At 26.5% G+C, this 19,432-nt stretch overlaps 1 long non-coding RNA gene across 1 annotated transcript; it reads left to right on the forward strand.

Moving 5' to 3' along the window:
* The first annotated feature begins 594 nt into the window (after window positions 1-594).
* LOC119673128 lies at window positions 595-5,723 on the forward strand. Its single transcript, XR_005252009.1, has 3 exons — window positions 595-692; window positions 4,497-4,600; window positions 4,949-5,723. It is a non-coding gene; the product is annotated as an uncharacterized LOC119673128 (long non-coding RNA).
* The last annotated feature ends 13,709 nt before the right edge of the window (window positions 5,724-19,432 follow it).

A 19,432-nucleotide genomic window follows, 5' to 3' on the forward strand; every position in this document is an offset into this window, starting at 1 on the left:
CCAGATTATTATAAGAAAAATTTTATTCCAACAATATTTCTGTGTTATCATTTTAAGTTCTTATGTAGCTAAAAAAACACCTTAAACATAAATATTATTTTTTTTCTTTAATTATTATTATTGTATTATTATTTTATTAAAAAATTGTATATTTTTTACTACAAATTGACTATTTGTATTGTATGCAATAAACATATAAAAAACAAGAAGGGAAAAAAAGATATTTAGATGCATTGTGAATAAACTGTCACATTAAGCTATGAACGCCTTTTGTTGTAATCTGGAAGCCATAGGACCAGAAAGCAGCTGTTGCGCTGTTCGATTACAATGCTTATATAATTCTGTGTTGTATTTTTGGTGACTTATATAGTTATAACATCAATAACTTTTTGAATTCCAATATATATATATATATATATATAAATATTTTACAATATATATTATTATCTCAATAAAAATTCTATATATAAAAATATATAAATAAAAGATTTTATTTCACAGATGTTTAAAATTTCTTTCCCAACACTGAAACTTATAAGAATATAAATCACAAAATGAATAACAAAAACAATAGCAAACTAACGGCGACTTGAGACAGCTATATAATTTCTCAGTTGGTAAAAGTTTTTTGCTCAGTGCTGGTTGTATGTTTAATAGGTGAGAGGCTAAATATGAATTTGCCTCATATGAAAGTAAATAAATTTATAATATTTAATAAATATATATTTAAAATAAGTTTATCTAAATGCAGTATAATTGTAAAAAACGAAATGTGTATGAATGGACTATGCAAAAATAAACATAAATGGAATATGAAAAAACGTATGTGATTTCGCATTTTGGCAATGAAAGACAATGCCAAAGCAACATACAAAACCCATTTAAACACAACATGCATGACATGTTTAATTAATTATTGCAAAAAAAACTTTATTTATTTATTTACATTTATAAATGCTTAAAAGTTTTAATAAATTTTTGTGTGGAATATATTTAAAATACATGGACTTTTGTTTAGTGCACAGAATGCTTTTCGTTTGTTTGGCATCTGCATTTGTGTATGCCTGAGTGTGTGCTTGCGTTAAAGTGGAAATTTACTGTTTTCACTTTGTTAATGATAAATGTTTGAATTATTTAAATAAAATTGTTAATAATGAATTGTTATTCGTCAAATAAGAAGAAATTATTAAAATAAGCAAAATGTTTCGTACTTTGGTGCAGAATTTACATAATTAAGCGAAGCCGGTTTCTTCATGAAAACGAGACGTATGTACGCTTGAGTGCTTTCCTAGCGCCCCACATCACACACACTCCGTTGGTTAAAATTGCGTCGTAGTTGAGTTTTCGTTGTGTTTGAGACGCACATAAAATTTATTTAAAAAGAGTATTTGTATTTTTAAGCAGTGAGTTTTATATATTAGTTTATAATAACTGTTTCTTTAAAGTTTTGGCTATATAATGTTAACATCTGAATTATTATCTAAAATTAATATATTGTCTGCTTTGATTAAATTCATTGTTTTGGTTTATTTTTTCCCTCAAATCGATGAATATTATATTCTAATAAGAAATTAAATTCTTCCATGTATAAATTATTCATTGAATGTAAAAATAAATCTATATCCATACCCCCACTGCAGCATTTAAAATAAAATTATATGCAAAAAGATAACAGTATAAAATTAATTTTAATAAAAATAAGATAAATATATTTTTAATTATTCACTATATACATATAGCATGTATATATTATTTAAGTGTGATATTTTATGTTAAATGTGCATAATTTACTGTTTTCTTTAATTAAAAGCAGAAAGCAGCATGAACAAAAACAACAACAGTGCGAAATGCGCGCTCATGTAGTACTCCTTCCATCATTTCTGCCTTTAATGGCTGCTATACATAGCTAAGTCAACATTCCTTGCACGTATTGTGCTCTCCTCAGATTTAATCTACATTCTAGCTTTTCGGTTATCCTTTAAGGACAACTTCTTCATATACAAACAAAACACCTGCAATACAGACACACTTGTTGTGTAAGTTGCTTTAAATTTTTCTCTTTTTTTACATATTCACTAATAACCAATTTTAATAATTTATTATTTTATTCAATTTAATTATCTTAGCCTCCAATATGTTTTATTATGATAGGTTCGTTAATTAAATTTTTATAAAAAAAATGGTAGTCTCTATCAATATTTTATTGAATCTGCGTATTAAAATACTTCGCAAAGAGAAAATTTTTAGCAGTAAAAAAGAATTTGTGAAGCATATAATCCATCATTAGCTCAACATTAGTTACAGCTGTGTTTGTTTCATTTTCATTTTGTTTTATTTAGTTTTTTTTGTGCAGTGAAATAAATATAAACAACAGAATAACATTGGGATGTAATTTTGTTTGTGGATTCTATTGGAATTTGTGTTTAAAAATGAGTGTATACATAAGTTTTATATACACAAAGCTATTAATTTTACATATTGTATTGTTTTGATACTACTTCTTGTGAAAAATGCAAAAAAAAAATCTGCAATAAGGATAAGAAAAATGTTAAATAAGAAGTAAATTTATGATGTTTTATATTATATATATTATTTATGATATATTATATTATATATATTATTTATGATATATTATATTATATATATTATTTATGATATATTATATATTATATTATATTATTATGATATATTATATTATATATATTATTTATGATATATTATATTATATATATTATTTATGATATATTATATTATATATATATTATTTATGATATATTATATTATATATATTATTTATGATATACTATATTTTATATATTATTTATGATATATTATATTATATATATTATTTATGATATACTAAATTATATATATTATTTATGATATATTATATATATTATTTATAATATATTATATTATATATATTATTTATGATATATTATATTATATATATTATTTATGATATATTATATTATATATATTATTAATGATATAGTACTTATATATGGTCATATATATTTATATCCAAGCAATTGACATTTTTTTTATTCACTTATAATTTCTTACTATTGTGGCAACCAGTGAAAAAATCGGAATCTACAATCAAAACGTCCAGAATATAGAAATGATTTATTTTTCTGTTTTTAGGTGAATATGTAAGCTCTGTACGGCTTACGGTTCCTTCGAAAAATTGTTACTTGTTGTGTTATCACAAAAATCATCAAGTTATTAACCATGTATACGAAATGGTATTATCTTCAAGAATATATCTGTATAATGACTTCTCAATTCATGTAATTTACTACTAATAGGGCATTTTTGTGAAAATAATTGATATTCTTTGTATATACGCACAAATCTATGACGTCTCCAACCTTGAAAGCACACATAAATTGTCACAATCCTAAGATATAGTCTTAAATATTTAAAAATTATGGAAAATTAAAATTAGAATTGATAAATGTTTTTCTTGTGTTGTAATTTTTCAATTGAATAACTGAACGAACAAAACTAGGGTCCTTATAATTAACCTATTGTGATACAAAGAATCTTCTATACAGTTAGAAACATTGTTGAATGTTTTTCTCTAAAAATAAGATTTATTAGATGTTTATTCTAATATGATTGTTCCAATGATATAGGATACATTTTATCACGATATCTAGACCTAGACCCATAGTACCTTATTCTAACGTCAAACACATACGCTTAAATTTTCCAAAAAAAAAAAATTTATTTATTTTTCATATTTTGATTCATTACCGACAAAAAAAAAATTATTTTTTCAGGATATCAACAATGATAAGGATCTAAAAAAAAGACTTCAATTTTGGTTCTTCCCATGACAACATAAAATATTCCATACATAAATTCTCATAAGCCTAATCACTCAATCCAAGTAAAAGTAAAAAAGCAACAACAATAAACAATTATAAAATCTGTGGCTACCTGACTAGCACAGCACGTCGTATTATCTGAATTTTTTTTTTCTCACAGGATATTTAAAAAAAACAAACTTGCAACCCTTAGGAGCGTTGCTGCGACGACTTCACTTTATTTTCACATACGTTCGCGTATGTTTTTCTTTTGACTTCATTTTTTACGCTCTCATGGGTGCCAACCGTTTGTGGAATCTGTGGACTTTTTTAGTCTGCTGGATACCCTTTATATTCTTCTCTTCTATCAATGTATTTGTTGGACATTTTCGGTTATATTGAAGTTTGTACGAATTTGAATTGAATCCCTTGCAGTGCAGTTTCATATCAGAGAAAGTGGTGTACGTGCGTCTGCTGTCGCGGATAAAACTTATATACATATAAAGATGTATATGGCTCTAAAGCGCGCAATCAAATGTAAATGATTTATTTTTAGATTTTTATGCAATTAATATTATTTTATTTACATATATATTTATATATATTATAGCAATAAATAATTAAAAAAATTTATTTGTGTAATATATAACTGATCTTATTTTTCTTTACTTTTGTTTTTAGCACTTCGCAATATGTAAACATTAACTGTAATGTAAAAAAATCAGTGAGCACCAAAAATTAACGAAATTTGAAGACTAAATAAAAATCGAAAATAAAGTTAACGTGTAAGTTTCTCTTATAAGTGAATGTTTGTGTGTGTATATTCGTATGTGTGTGTGTGTGTGTGCCTTTTAAAGTCTAAATCCCACAAATTAAAATAAAAATGATATTGGCTAAAGTCAAAGAAAGTCAACCGTAAAGACAGCAGAAAAGGTGGGTTTTATGGTAAAAGCAATGCACAAACAATTCGTATGTATACGGATATTTTGCTTGCTAATTTTACCGTGCGCCTACAAATTACAAAAAGAAAAATGTATAAAATTTTATTTGCAAAGAAAGAAAAAAAGTTTAAAAAATTATTTTTGTTTTCATCGTTATTAATATAATATTTGTGTGTTTTAATTTATCTAAAGTCAAGCAAGAAAAGTCCCTCCAGCAGCGTTCACACAACATCTGTAAAGAGAGCGAGTCAAGCAAGCAAGCAAGCAGACAGTAACACGAACTTGTTTGTTGGCCCTTTGTTTTTAAAGTGTAGAGTCACACAAATGCTAACAACAAAAACAATAGCATGGAATAATGCAAAATTGCTAAAATCCAAATCCAAAAATTATATTTTTTTTTGAATTGTTGTATATGTTAATTTGATTTCTCTTTAATTCCAAACTTATGTTTTGTTTTGTTTCGTATCTTTTTTATTATTCATAATTCGTGTTTTGTATTTGTTTAGCAATTAATTTTTAAGTTATTAAAAAAAAAGTATATAAGTTAAAGTGTTGTGGCAATAAAAAAAATAATAAAATACAAATTATAACAAAATAACAAAAAATACAAAACAGAAAAGTGAAGTGTGGAGCGCCATAGTCGCTGTTAAAGAAGTATTTAGTATAAAAAAAGAGAGAATATAGAGTGTGGAACCAAATAAATGGATTCACATTCCACTTCTACTCTCGCAAATAATGTAGTTGTAAATGAAAGAAGCATTAAACCTCATAACAAAATAAAAACGAACCAACACAACAGCAGCGGCAGCAACATCAACAACAACAACAACAACACTGTTAACTAAGTGACAGTAGCAAAATTGAAAAAGACAACAACACTTAAAAGGCAGCAACAGCATATAAAGCAGCACCAAATACAAGTGTTGCATTAAAAATGTCAACGTTCTTGAATAATTTCTTCCCGGCAGGTAAGCACAAAAATTAATCTTAAAAATTATATGCTTAATTTTTTACGGTACAGAACGGTAATCAAAAGAAAATATTATAAAAATATTTTTACTTATTAATTTTTTTATTTTTGAAAAAGTGTTATATTAAACAATTTTGAATTTTCTTTTTTTTTTTATAAATCAATGTAATATTTACATATTTAAAAAATTTTTTATTTTATTTTTGAATAAATGTTTAATTTATTTTAAAATTTTAATTAATAACTATTAATTTCTTTATTTTTGAAAAAGTGTTTAATGTATAATAAATAATTTTTTTTTCTTTATACAAAAATGTAAATATTTAAATTCTTTATAAAAAAAAAAAATTTCAATTTTCTTCTTTATTTAAAGAACTGTTTATTGTCTTTATATAGAAAACATTTTAATTTTCTTTTTTAAAACAATTTTTAATTTTTTTATTAACAAACAATTTTTAATTTTTTTATTTAAAAAAAATGTTTAATATAATAGAACAATTTTAATTTTTTTTCTTAAATTTTTAGTCTCTTGATTTTTAAAACTGCGAATTTTCGTATATATAAAAAAAACTTAATTTTCTTTTTTAAAAAGTTTCTTGATTTGCAAACATATTTACAAACATATCAAATTTTTTTTATAACTTTAAATAAATTATTAACCTTTTTTTTACATATTATTAAGTCTATTTATTTATAAATAAAATTTGCTTATAATATATAATGAATAAATTGAATTTCTCAGCACTGGGTACTCATGCATTTGACTGTAGTTACATTAAATTTTTAATTATATATACGAATTTAAATAAATATATAAATATAAATAAATAAAAAAAATAAATATATAAATATAAATAAATAAAAAAAATAAATATATAAATATAAATAAATAAAAAAAATAAATATATATATATATATATATATATTTGAACTGTACAGCACAAAATTAATAAATATTTATGTATATATTTCAATTTAGTTGGAATTTTTTTATATAATTTTTATATTATAACATATAAAATTATTGTATAATATCCGATCCGCTGTACTTTGACCAATTTTTCGATAACCAAGCTATATCAACATAATAATAATGAATAATAAAGTTTACTATTATTATTAAATAATAGGTTATTAATGAATGCACTCTGACCTAAAAGATCTATTGTGTGCTATGAAATTTACTAAAATTGGTTTTCAAATTCCAAAGCCTAGGAAATAGAAATCGGTGCTTTGTTTGATCTTTATGTTCTTTGTGTGGGAGAAAAACCTTGCTTATCGATAGATTTGAATTATTGCATATATTTAAAAAACCAATTATATGGTCCAAAATATAATTACACTAGCCAACAAGGTTTTTAATCTGAATAGCTAATGACAATTAATGAATTGTTTTACTGTTTAATGAATTGGATAGCTGATGCCAAATCTATTATCAGCTTATTGCACCACATCTAGTGTTAAGGATATCGACTGAAATATTTTTTTTTAGACGTTTTCTTATATGTGACATCACTTTTTTATGACTTTAATTTATTTTCAAATGCCAAATATCTAAATTAAATAATTTAGTAAGAAATTTGGTATAAAATATATGGCAATCGGAATTGATTTTTTTGGAATTTTAAATTTCTATATCTGTAAAATTGTATACGTTATTAAAATACTGTAAAGATTTGATAGTTTCACACAATTCTAATAATTGTCTGATTCTAATCCTAAATCAGTTTAGATTCAATAACCCAAATTCTGAATTAAGTAGGTCTTAACTCATTAAATTGATGACTTCAAATAAAATGTGAATGTGAATTGAACTTCTTTTAAGAAAAGTTACTTGTAGATTAGTATCAACTCAATCGAGTTTTTACTGAAATTGTTATTATAATAAATAAAATAATCATAAAATTGTTTTTTTATTTATACACGTGGATGTCATATATTTTGTACTGCAGATTTTTTCTTTAAAAAAAAATGCATCATTTACAAAAATTAAAATATAATATTTGTCTATTTTTAATAAATGGCATTGAGCAAATTTTGAGAAGGTCATTATACTTTATGAAAAAATTTTGTGTATGCACCATTAAATTTTCAAATAAAATTGTGTCATAATTTTCACCTATACCGATGTAGTGCCCCAAAAATTTTTAATTAAATTCTCAAATTGATATTCATATATTTTATATCAGAAACAAATGACCGATGTGTAATTATAATTCTAAATTTTTAAAAATCACATACAAAAATTTATATTAAAATGTTTGTGCAATAATATTATTTTTAATTTTACTAGACTTAAAAGTGTAAAGAGAACATTTATATTTTTTTTTTGAAACTTTATTGCTACTATTTCGAAAGAATTATTACTCCTAGCTAGCATTCATATACTACATTGATCAAAAAGATTCTAAAACTTATTCAGAAATTTGAAAATACAAATTTATTGCTGATAATCGATATTGTCCCGTTTATATTACTTCTCATAGAGTACTTAAATCAATCCAATACTTAATCCAAAGCTGGAGAAATTTTATATAATTATTATAAACTTTTTTCTTATTATTATTACTTCTTGGTTGTTGAAATGGGTTCCTTGTAGTAATTTCTTGATTCGTTTAAACAGGAAAAATTCATAGAAAACCAAATCATGTGAATTCGGTATCTATTCAATGATATTCATTATTGGTATATTATTTATTGCGAAGAGGACGGCAGAGTGCTAAGGTACGGTATCATAGTGCAAAATCTATAAATTGTTTGCCAAAAAATCCGATTTTCCTTAAGGGAATTGCTTTACAACAATCTAATAATAAATTCGTTGACATTGATTATCAAATTTTTAGGCAAAACTTCATGATACACAGCACCGTTAATCCACTTATTCGATTTAAAAAGACGTGGTTTTGTCGACCTTCCCTTCCGGTGAACTGCTTTCACTTACCTGATGCCTGAATTAGGTGTCTTACTCATAAATCCATGTCTCTTTCACTCATTTCACTAGCGGTAATACTCTACAGAGCTATCTGACTATAATTCCAGAAACTTTTTAATCAAGTTGGTTTAAAGGTAAACTTAATCTTTATAGAATTTTCAATTGTTTATTATAAACAATAATAACTCTATTATTTTTAATAATAAATGTTTAAAACAGTCTTGTTAAAACTAAAACCGGTCCGGAACAAGATTACTAATAAATGGCCAATTAGCGCTGTACCTGTCGCTTTTAACGGTAACGTTCCAATTATATTTATTTTCGAACAGGAACGGCCTAATCATGTCACTGTCAATATCAAACGATCTATTTTTTGGGGCGCATCAATCGATGGTGACAAATCTTTTTTATTGGTTTGTGATATTATTCTTATATCTTCTCTTACACTGCAAACACATTCAGATCAGGTTCGGGATCATGTTAAAGATGATTATTCAATTTCTGCCAATTATTTCAATTATTGTTCAGTCAATAAATATAATTTAGTTAGTGTTCAAAGTTTTGCATTTTGTGAAAATCAGTAAATAAGCATTAAGATAATTTCCGGTATAAAATAAGTTCTCAAGTTTTTGCTACATGTATACGAGTATAGCGATATTATTTTGTACTTAAAAGTACATTTCAGTTGTTTTAATTTCGCAAGTATAGTACACATTTGTGATTGTTGATGTAACTTTAGACTTTCTACACGATTTTTCTGTCAAAATAAAATAAATGTACAGCAACTGAACTCATAGCGTAACCACCAGAGTTCATTTTCAAGGGAACTATTTTAGGATTCCGCATAAATTGTATAGTAGTCGGCATATACGCAGCAGTGCTGGTGTAACCAATTCTTGGAAGTCGTTATATGTGCCCTTATATTCAACTCTGAATTCGTGATCCAGAGTTTTTATTGTTTTCTGCTTACACATGTAAATTGTGGAAGATGTACATTTCTGATTACTATGAATGAGTATTGCTGCATTTTGTATAATAAATTTTCTTCAATATGTTGATTAAATGCTTACATGAAATACTGGTAAATATTGTCTAACAAAATATTTTAAATAATTCCTAGAAGTTGATAAATTATTTTTTGGATGTAGGGTAAAAGTAAGTTATCGAATAGAATCTTTTTCAATTTGATGTTTGTATAATTTATTGTTTATATTTATATATTTGAAACACAAAGTTTTTATCATATTTTCTTATTTATTAGAATAAGTTTTAAGCCTGATCTCCAGCCGCTAAAAAAGGTTCGAAGACTATATATGTAAAATTTTCAAACACCTTAAACCTTCATATGAATATTCTATTTAGAGTATATTCGAGTTACTTCAATATCGTAATTTTTTAATACCTTGAAATATATTTTATACAATTTTTTTCTATAAAAACTTTTTACCGAATTTTCATAGTGTTTGACTTATTCTTTATCAGAGAATTTTTTAATAATTAATTGTACAATTCTTCTAATATGTATAGTAATAGGTTTTACAAACTGTAGTAATTTTCTAAATCAGATTATTTTAAAGAAAAACCAAATATTATTTTGTGATTCTCACACGATCTGACTAATATTTCTAAGCAAGCAAATGCAGTAGTGGTTTTTTGTCATTAGCTTTTCGATATCTAATTGTTCATGCATAATTAAAATTATTATGTCAATGAATATGTCTATACCCTATCAACCATAATAAAGGGTTTACGTCCTTGTTGGACGTCTCGATCAAAACGCGTTATTTTTGACATTTTTTTGAAACGGATGTCACACAGCAGTTACTGAAACTTATAAGACAAGCGAACAAGATCGCCCGAATCAATATATATATATATATATATATAAGTCATAGAAGAGATTTTGAAATATTCGCACCAGTATGATGATGATGAAAAAGCTGTCTTTTTCTTCTGTATAACACTAGCATTCATAATGCAATTAAATTGTAGAAGATATTTTATATCATTGTACAGAAAGAACCCGCAAATATTCGTTGCCTTCTGTACTGCACCACTAAACAGTTTAAATTTAGAAACATCCAGGAAAATCACTTATTCTTCAAACACATACATATTTCTTATTGAGAATGGCTTTCTCGTAAAGCATGCACCGAACAGCTATCTTTCAGTTCCACTGTCTTGCAAAATTTTTTAGGAAATTTTAAATCGATTTCTTTAGTACTTCAGTCACAGTTAAATAAAAAATGATGATGCTTTAAAACTCTTATTTTTTTAATAGTTCGGTTGCTTAAAACTTTACAAAAGAGAAACATAAATTACTGAACTTAAATGACCTCAAATTCCAAACAAATTTACTGTGCAATTTTAAAATGTTTTCTGTATGGCACTCAAAATCTATTAAATTATTGAATCAATATTTTCAAACCCACATAATCTTATCGGATGCAATGCACAACTATGACAAAACTTAGTGTTTATTTTGATATACTGATATATACTTAAAAACTTAATATAAGATCCAGATAAATTTTTATCACAGCAAATATATTTCATTTAAAACTTAAGTGCTTAGATTTCTTAATAGCACCACAAGTCATCACAACAATTTCTAAAGTAACAAAAACTGTTCTGGTATGACTTAATGGAATATGATTACTTGCTTTACAATTAACTATCATTAAAACATATTTCAAACTTCAGCTATATTTAAAAGTTTATTTACATGTGTAATTATTCCATTACGTACAAAAATCTAAGCTCAATTGATACGTTGCTCATCCCTTCAAAATTGTGTGTCCTAATCCATCCCACCAAAATAATGTGTCTTAAACTTACATTTATTTTCTTAATCTGTTACTTCTCTATAACTTATTAATCGTTATTATCCTGATCCATCCCACCAAAATGATGTGTCTTAAATTTTAAGATAGTTTAGATTTATGCGCTTCTGTTACTTCTTTGCACTAAACCTTAATATCTTAATGTACTCCATTTCAAATCCCAACATTAAAATCCCTTTAACATGATAAATCGAATGTGTGTTCTACTATCTGTACCGATTAGCAACTAACAGGGTCACACGATAGACTACCAGAACAGCTTCACAATTTTGAGTTCCATCTATTCTCTTCATGTTTTCTACCACAAAATCAGATACGATTTTCAATCACACAATAATTTTCTTAAACCTATGTGTATTTTATTCTATCTTTTTTATTATTTTCTACTATAATATATTGGAACCAATTACATTCTGGAGAGAACTAGTTCAGCGTAAAAAATAAATGCTCTGAATTACTTTTAGATAACCACTTATATCGTTTTCGATTAGTAAATCTGGAGTAACATTTTTAATCGAGGTTCACTTTTTGTGCAATTTAATTTTTGATTGATTAATCTCTAGCGAAATGTATAATACTTGAAATTAATTTTTAACACTCTAAACATTTTTAGAGTGCCCTGAAATTAATAGCTGTTTTATATGACTACAGATAGAGTGTGATTTGATTCGGTATATATATTCATAAAAATATGAATGTCTACTAAAACTACTATATAGTCTTGCAGACTATGTCTAGAAAAAAAGGAGACAACGGTGCATATATTGTGCCAATGTCCAGCATTGGCAAGTAGGAGGAAGACTGTCTTGGGTACCATTGGGTTGGTGATCACTTGGCAGGCAACCTCAAGCTAAATGAGCTGCTTGCATTAACAAAAGATGTAGTTATACGAACGGAAGCCATTCCAGCTTTAACTCAATAACGATATTCGAGAATAGAAGGACGAAAAAAGACCCAATTAATTTCGTAGTCTACTTCGGCTAATCCTTCACTTCAGTGGGGCCACTTGTTGGACGCTGCGCAGACCCAACGTCCCACCATAAGTAAAACCACCACAAAAATGTTAGATTATTCTAAAAATATTCGATTAGGCAACAAAATTTGACAGATAGAGAGTAAATTTAGATGGAATCTAGATCTATCAATCGGAAATGCCGTTAGATTCTTACCAATCCTTATGGAGTTTTCTGCACCTATTACACTTATCCATGTTTATCATAAACAAAATCTTTACCAACGACTTCCTCAACTACTATAAATGCCGCCATTCTGTCTTCGTCATGTTAGCATACTATTCTCCAGTGAAGCATAAATATTTAGCAAATTAATTCTAAGCGCATCATCTCATTCAAAATTTATTTGTTTTTATCAATTTTATTGCTTGTTTATTTTATATTTTGTTGATTCTATTTTCATAAAAATAAAAAAATTTTTATTGCATTGACAAATTCTCACTTTTAATTGCAATTAATTTGTTTATTGCGATTAAAAGTCCAGTTTGAGAGAAATATCCGTTCTAAACAACTCGGCAAAATCGAAATCTTGTTTATGGCAAAATTGTCTATAATGTAAACAATGTCGAAATGTGTTTTGATTTTTGAATTTTTTCCATGTCCATCCCAATTCTTCAGCTTCATATGGAATTCCTGTTAAACTGGTTACGGAGTAAACAAGTTCATCACAGCATAATTCCATCAATAAAGAAACAATTCACTGGAATTATCTGTGTCTGCATTTTGGTGTTATTAAAGCGGATATTTAGAACACAGAGGGCAGCACTACACAGTAGTTACATATAAACTTCTCTGTACTTTTGTATCTTTCTTGCATGAATTTGTATTTATTTTTGTTTTTTGCTTTTTTGTGAAAAGTCAAAGTCCAAAGCGTAACCGGAAACTATTAAAAATAAAAAATAAAAACGAAACTCACTTGACTGTGGCAATAAAATGTAAGTGCAACAATTTTTTTACCTGTTGATCATATGTTGCAGAAATTCTTTGTTGATTTCCTTTATACTTTATACCAGTTTAAACGTAGATACGAGCATATCTATTATATACACATTATGTTTTTGCAACATTAAACCAGTTCAGACCAACAGACCAACTGAGCAAAACGATAACAAAAGATGCAGCCAAAAAGCAAGAACCGCAATCAAAATAACGACAATACCAACAACAACAAATTTGGTATGAACTTTAAAAACTTTACACTTGCCTTTGTTTTTATCTGAAACTCACAAAAAGAATTGCATGGAACGGTTCCAGTTACCAACAAATGTCAACAGTCTAAAGCAGCTGCTATCTAATTGTATCTTCACCTTCTGCTTTTTATGCTATCGTCGATGCTTGCATTGAATTCTCCATTTATATCACAGAGAGGAATATGTGAAGTTACTTTTAAAATTGTTTAAAAAAAACTAAGTCTGTACATTAAGAACAAATTTTCAGTCCTGCACTAAAAAGAAGATAAAGCTTAATCACTGAATTACTACAAACAGCAAAAATATATTTAGATATGCATTTAATAGTATCTGAAATAGACTATTACCATAAAAGAGTCTTTGGAATTTATATGTTTCTGTTCATAATATAAATTAAATGAATTAAAATCTACTAAAAACATAACAAACAGCTTCAAACACTCCCCGACTAATTACAAAAATTCACAATATAGGTATACCATTAAAATTTGGATTTTAATTTTATTAAGGCCAGTGATAACTCAATGAAAATAAAACCTGGCTTTACAATACATCTATAAACAATAAATTGCATATATATAAAAGTTTTTTCATCTTATAAGCACTAAACAGTTGTATCTTTACAAATAGTTTCTGTAACAACTTATCCATAAATATTTACTAAAATATCCAAAAGTTTTTAATGGATATAAAATTTTAATCCCTACTTAGCAAGAATGAAACTCTATACTCTATACCGTTTAATTACCGACAATTGGCAACTAAATTGCAAGGTTTAATATGACATTGTTTAGCGATATTTGTATATTTAGGACTGTCCTAACGACCATCAATCACTCACAAATATGAAGCTAAGATCAATAACAGTATTAACAACGGTCATATTTGATGTTGCTATGAATCCTCCTTTCTAACATGGAATATCCATGATTTGCTCATCGGGCTAGGTCTCCGTAATATTTAATCGATGGGTACACTATCATCTTTGATCCTTTGCAAGTTTTGTTTTATTAATTTTGGTCGCCGTGTATTTTACTTGAAAGTCAATCCCGTTGTGTCTGCTCAGGTGAACGACAATTGTAACGACTCTTCCTTCGTCGTTATCTATAAAGCTGACGTATGCTTTGTGGTGGGCTGGATCTTTTACTATAGTCTTAAAGTATTTGTTCTTTTTGTAAATGCAAGACGACTTGTAGTGTATTTTTTTATATTTTATATATATGAAAAAAATAGCTTATATATAGCTTATGTGTAGCTTATAACTACGGTATATTTCTCTCAGCTAAAAGCTATGGTTTTTAATGTAAACTGGAGCTAGTGCTGCTCCAATACAAATTTCCACTAATAAATGCCGAATAAATGTTTCTCAGAAAAATACATTTTTTAATGACTGTTATTGAAAACCACTTTCGAATGCATGGAGAAGATTTTCACCGTAATGTAGAAACTGCATTCCAGTTATAAGGGTAAAACTGAGGTATGTCACACTAAATAGCAAAAACGAAGCGAAGGAAGTTCAAGAGAGTTTGTGTATGTTAAAATTTCCAAAAAAGTTACACTACCTTTTGTCGCAATAAGAATCCCCGAAAGTGATTAGTATATGGAAGCTAATCACTAAGGCAATATTGGTGTAATATATGTCACAAAAGCAACTCCTGGTTTACATAGCGATTAGTGTAAATCAGTTCATCAGAACAAGCTTGACAGTAAAGAATTCTGTTAAAGTTCTCAGGATGATGGCGCGAATGAAATGATTGTATATTTATTGTATCACCATCTGGTTACGCATCCAGAAAAGTTTCAACTTTTAAGATGATTTATAGTTTGAGGATTTGGTGGAGCTAAACACAGTTGTTGAGGAGGTAAGAAAAATTCTTTAATGCTGACGACATTAACGACATTAATGGTTTAATTTTATTATTTTTGTTGCTTCTACCTTCGATAATATTGATAATAATACTAACAGACTTCCCAGAAGGAAGTCTTTCCTAACTAAACTGACGAACCTTCGAAAAGGAGTAACCATATACACACAACAAAAGTCAAGGTAGGAATATATATGTATATATGTAATTAAAAACCAAATTGCATTTAAGTATTGCGGATTCATAAATAAACACTCAGTAATTTTTCAACGACAAACCAACATTTTTGAAACTGAAACCGATGATGTTATCTATCTTAAGTTATACATAAAATGTTCTGTTTTTGCAAATATAGACATCTAATCTGTACTGATAGCTTATTCGTATCCATCTTAAAAAGAAGTACAACTGAATTGATATGGATATGTAATGAACAGATTTCGCAGAAAATAAAATCGCTGAAATTGCTTTTAACTTTTTTTTTTGTTATTCCCACCTCGAAATTTCAAATTATTAAAAAAAATAATAATAGAGAATACTTTTTCAAAAAAATAAAAAGATGATTTTCGACGTCTAAAGATTAACATATAAGCATGCGGTTTGCCAAGCAACTATTGAGTTTACTTTTTATTCACAGTAGTTTAAAGAGCTGGAATTATGTTAATAATTCCATTATATTAAATTCCTAATAAACTAAAGGGTTGAAAAAATGGCGGTATTGTTTGTTAATTACTTCTATTATTCTAAGTCAATTGTTAATAATTTAGATAAGTAATTACTAACTGTCAGCACTATTATTTTTCAAAATTTATTTTGTTTTTATTTTAACTTTTTTTGTCCAATTCTCTAGGCATAAGCTGCAAATTTTCTATTAAATTTTTTTAATGTTAATCATTCTAATTTACAAATATTTGCTATGTTCACCTGAAATTGCGTCCTATTAAAATATTTAAAAACGCAATATTTTAATTACAAAATATCTTTAAGATTTAATTTTCACACATGTATAATAAAGCTATATTTAATAAATGTATAATTTTTATATAATTTAACTAGTATACTCTTTATTGCGATGTACTAATACCAATATCACATATATACGTGTAGAATCAATCTTACACCAAATACCTTCTATAATCGAACATATTGTTTTATATTTCAGTAATGTGGGTTGATATGATAAGATAACTGAAATGAAATACAATCCAAAATAAAATTCTGTTTTTATCAATAGATAAATGTTCCAGAAAGTTATGTTTGTGTATTCCATTAAGTTTTTTTAAAAAATAAAACCACCTGGTTATTTATATTGTTTATTTTTTTAGTGATATTCTCATTTCAAATATATTTAAAATATTTATAATTATATCCAATGTATTTCCTGATAATAGAAAGTCTTAATTCTTGTTTATTAAAGAAATGTGTTTTTCTTGGATATACTATTTCCTTAATTCGATAATCATTAAACAATATTTATGAAATTACAAAATATGTTTATGAAATATCATGAATATTACGAAATACTTCAATATTTATATTGATCTATTCATAAAGAGGTTTTTTCATGTCTATTCAAAATTACAAATGACCGTTTAAAAAATGAGAGACCTGATAATCCACTAGGTTTACTTTAAGATCCTTTCTTACTGAATTTCTTCTTTAGCTTAAGTTTGAGTACATAAAAAAACGTAAATTTTGCTGGGGTCCATAATCAACAACATAATTATATGTTAATTTAAATAATTATTAATATTTTAAAAGCACCAAGTAGCCATAAGCGTTAGTTAGTATGTCGTTTTAAAAAACAACTATTAAATTAATAAATATTATTATGATTAAATTGGAGTTAACTAGCACTGCTTAATTTCTGTAGGTCTGGGTCTATCAATCAGTCCTATTTTGCAATAAATGTGTTCGTAGGGAGTCAATGGTGACGTAAACATTAGCTTCCAATGTTTCAAGAGTTGCTGGCTTGTCTGTTGTCAGCATAAACCAAAGACTTAGCATAGCCACATAAAAAGTAATCGAGAAGGTTACATCGCACGAACGACAAAGCAAAATTGAGAAATTTCGATTGTCGATTGTAAACCAAATATCATCGATGTTTAACTAATTAAATTTTGGGAACAAAAGTTCAGTTATCATGGCTCGATATCATTCGCCATTTACCGTAACGGCAACTCCTTCCTCATTACCGAAATGAGGAAGTATTCTTCCTCGGCAATATTCTCTTCGCTATACAAGAAATGTCAACATAGTTTGACATTCTCTGCTGTCAAACCTTAGTTATCGATATCGATAATTCTCATGCAGCTAAAAAACACCCTACATAAAGGCATACCATTTTGACATATTTTTGCAAGAAGTTTAGTTGTACTACCTGTAAATAACATATATATATATGACATGCCTATTTACCAGAATAAAAATCCAGAACCATAATTATGCTTTACTTCATACCACTAATAATACTCGTAATTATGTTTATTTTTAAATAAGTTCTGCTATATATCCGAGTATTGGGAATATACGCACTCATTCGGTTTAACCTCGATACAATGAACTCAGCCAAGCGATATTTATGCATTTTAGTTTCTTTCATAATTTCATATTACGAGATATAAATATTTATTCTCTCAGTTCCAACTTTAACATAGCGTCTCAGAATTTAACATTACGGTTAGTTAACCTCATAACATAGCATACCCACACGCAAAGTATATAAAAAATAAATAAATAAAAGTGCGTAGCATATTGCAACCCTATAAAAATAATAATATTAATACAATATTATTACTTTTGATAACAATGTAACTTCAATATAAAATAAATTTTAAACACAATAAGTTTTAATATGTCTTAATTCTATATATTATCTTCTGTTATTAATATTAACAAATAAATTAAGATATTATAATACTGCGTTTACATTGTGAGATTAACAGTAGATTAAAGCAATGATCGAGATTAAAGTAATAATCTAGTTGTTTAATGACAGATTTCTGATACAAAAGTTAACTTCGTTTTGATTGCGATTAATTTTAAATCCTATTAGAAATGGTGTTTATTTTTCTGGGCAACTCTTCAAATGTTTTAATATAATTTTTTTGTAACAATATTAAAATTGGAATAGATATGTTAATAGGCTATAAAGATATATTATGTTAAAGCTGTTTTGAGCTAGTGCACTTAAGCACTTATAGTTTTTTTTAACTCGACGTATTTACGAAACCCCTCTTTACACCTTGACTAGATTATTGTTTATCACTTCATCAGACTAAATTGACCTCAGATCTGCATACCTCCCAGAGGAGCCTGTAACCATTTTAAGATATGTAATGCAGAATCGTCTTTATGTAGAAGTAAAAATGAATTTTTTTTTCTTTGTTTTACAAATCGAGTTAGTTGTTGATGACGTTCTTTCATCCCTGATATATTCCTATATATCTGTAGGCTTGTATTTGTACTACATGCCTTTATTTAAATAATTTTATTTATTGAAAATAATTTTACATTATTTGCACTAAGTTTAGTTATAAAAAAGATATATATAAAAAAACAATATTGAATATAATATTGAATAGTTTTAAAAGAAGATAAATATTTAATTTATGTACATTTCTTGTTAAACTGAATTCATATTTAGTAGTTTGTCGTGTACGTACAGGTTGCACACCTGTACTAGCTTTCGAGTCGATGATCTATCTCGATAAAGATCTATCACTTTAATGTACCATACAATCTCACAATCTTTTTGCACATAAATATTGATTAAATATATTTTTTTTTTATTTAGAAAATCTAAAAAAATATCTTAGTTATAGATAATGTTAACATTATCACCCTTTTCAATATTGAATGGA

This window comes from Teleopsis dalmanni, chromosome 1 (genome assembly GCF_002237135.1).
Source record: "Teleopsis dalmanni isolate 2A chromosome 1, ASM223713v2, whole genome shotgun sequence".
Taxonomy (NCBI): Eukaryota; Metazoa; Arthropoda; class Insecta; order Diptera; family Diopsidae; genus Teleopsis; species Teleopsis dalmanni.